Below are 2,500 nucleotides of genomic sequence, written 5' to 3' on the forward strand. Positions count from 1 at the left end.
AGTAACAGGAGCGAAAGCATCTCTGTCGGCTTGGGGGTACGCCCGTTTCCGTTTCAACTTGTCTCGCGAGGGTGGTTTCGGGGCCAGCAGGAGAGCTCGTCGGGGTAGCAGGCCCTGCAGCCGTGGTCACCGCCAAACCCCCACAACTCGAGCAAGTGAAAAAAAAAAGTAACAAATAAGAAAGGATCGTCGGCTTGGGGGTACGCCCGTTTCCGTTTCAACTTGTCTCGCGAGGGTGGTTTCGGGGCCAGCAGGAGAGCTCGTCGGGGTAGCAGGCCCTGCAGCCGTGGTCACCGCCAAACCCCCACAACTCGAGCAAGTGAAAAAAAAAGTAACAAATAAGAAAGGATCGTCGGCTTGGGGGTACGCCCGTTTCCGTTTCAACTTGTCTCGCGAGGGTGGTTTCGGGGCCAGCAGGAGAGCTCGTCGGGGTAGCAGGCCCTGCAGCCGTGGTCACCGCCAAACCCCCACAACTCGAGCAAGTGAAAAAAAAAAGTAACAAATAAGAAAGGATCTCTGTCGGCTTGGGGGTACGCCCGTTTCCGTTTCAACTTGTCTCGCGAGGGTGGTTTCGGGGCCAGCAGGAGAGCTCGTCGGGGTAGCAGGCCCTGCAGCCGTGGTCACCGCCAAATCCCCACAACTCGAGCAAGTGAAAAAAAAAGTAACAAATAAGAAAGGATCGTCGGCTTGGGGGTACGCCCGTTTCCGTTTCAACTTGTCTCGCGAGGGTGGTTTCGGGGCCAGCAGGAGAGCTCGTCGGGGTAGCAGGCCCTGCAGCCGTGGTCACCGCCAAACCCCCCACAACTGTTGGGCGCCTACCTGCGCGGGGCAGGAGGACACTTTCCGATTTCAAATCTCCGTTTGCCGAGTCCACCCCGAACGCACGCGGGCGGGCGGGTTCGCATCACCCTTCGTCACAAGGGGCGAAGCCCGTTCCACCGTCTCGTCAGTAGTGCCGACCGGTCTGTGATCGACGAGGGGAGCCACACCAGGTCCGGCCCTGCTGCTTGGCGGCACCGCGTCGTCGGGAGCTCGCGACAGACGGAGGGTTTCGGTGTACTCTCCAGCCACGGGAAACGAAGCCGGTGATGCAGGCGCCGGTCTTTCGCTCCCAAATCGGCTGGGTTTACATCGTTGCTATCTAGTCACGCTCCCTTCAAACCCGACGGGGTACCTATTCCCCTCACCCGTCTGTGCGTATACAGCCTCTTTGCACTTGCGGGATGGGGGTGGTGGTTTAAAGACTCTCGAGTTGCCGCCCGTCGGTCTCCGAGCTCCGTGCAGTAGTGATCCCCAGCGAACTGCCAGCAGGGCGAACGAGCGATCCCGCTCTCGGTCGGGGCGCCTGGCGTCGATCGGTGGTCGGTGGCTTGCGGGCAAGCTGCGCTGTGAGTGTGGGAACGAGTATGACGAGCCGTTGCCGCGACTCCCAGTCCACCTCGGCGGTGGCTGGGCCGGGCGGGCGTCTGCTCGGGCGAGTGCCGCCCCCGCCTCCTCGCAGGAAGTCCGCTCGCCGACACGCCGCCACGTGCACGCGTCAGTGACGCTGCCGAACCGATGGCCGGTGCCCGTTCCCGCCTCTGCTTTTCCTAGGGCAAAGCTGCTGCACGCCTCGTGATACTAGGCGGGCGACATGGTGGCGGTGATCCTGCCTCCGTCGCTGCGGTGCGTTGGGGCACGCATCGCCTCTTGGGCGCCCTGTCCTCCTCCCCCCAATAGACGTATGTTTCTGCGGGCCGCACCAGGATGGTGCTCCCCATCGCTTCACGCCACCCTGCTCCGCCCGCACGCCGGCGTGCAGGTGGCTGTAGCTCAAGGTGGGGAGCGTATGTGCGGTCCGGGTCGCTTTCCTCTGGCGAGGGAGAGACCTAAAACAAACTCAGACAACTCTTGACGGTGGATCACTCGGCTCGTGCGTCGATGACGAACGCAGCTAGCTGCGAGAATTAATGTGAATTGCAGGACACATTGATCATCGACACTTTGAACGCACTTTGCGGCCCCGGGTTCTTCCCGGGGCCACGCCTGTCTGAGGGTCGTTTGGCAATCAATCGCACTCGCCTTGGCTGGCGAGAGCGCGGCTGGGGTGTCGCAGAGGACCCGTCCTCTTTGTCCCCCTAAGTTCAGACTCCGGAGCCCTCCGGCGTCGGAGCGCTTGGCCTTTCCCCCCCACCCTGCACATTCCGTTCGTCAGGCTCGACGCCATCCCCCCGCCGGGGAGCGCGGCCTGGCGTCCGTCTGTGTCGTGGCAGTGGGGCCAGCACGGCTGTCACCGGTCCCAGAATGGCTGTCGGTGGTTCACACTGTGTGTGTGTGCCAACCCTCCTGGTCTCTGGGACACGGAGCTGCCACGAAGTGTTGAGCCTCCAGTGGGGGGTCTGCCTAAGCTCTGCACGTCCGCATTGGGTCCGTCTCTCGGTTGGCTGGCAGTGGAAAGAGTGAAGGGAGCCGCGGAGGTCCGGTGCTGGTGCGCCGCCGGCCTGACCGTGGAGCTCGCCGG

General features: G+C 62.9%; 1 non-coding gene across 1 annotated transcript; it reads left to right on the forward strand.

Annotated features, from left to right (window-relative positions):
- The first annotated feature begins 1,885 nt into the window (after window positions 1-1,885).
- On the forward strand, window positions 1,886-2,039 carry LOC140473320 (5.8S ribosomal RNA). The gene has a single exon (XR_011958264.1). It is a non-coding gene; the product is annotated as a 5.8S ribosomal RNA (ribosomal RNA).
- The last annotated feature ends 461 nt before the right edge of the window (window positions 2,040-2,500 follow it).

Source organism: Chiloscyllium punctatum, unplaced genomic scaffold (assembly GCF_047496795.1).
Source record: "Chiloscyllium punctatum isolate Juve2018m unplaced genomic scaffold, sChiPun1.3 scaffold_577, whole genome shotgun sequence".
NCBI lineage: Eukaryota > Metazoa > Chordata > Chondrichthyes > Orectolobiformes > Hemiscylliidae > Chiloscyllium > Chiloscyllium punctatum.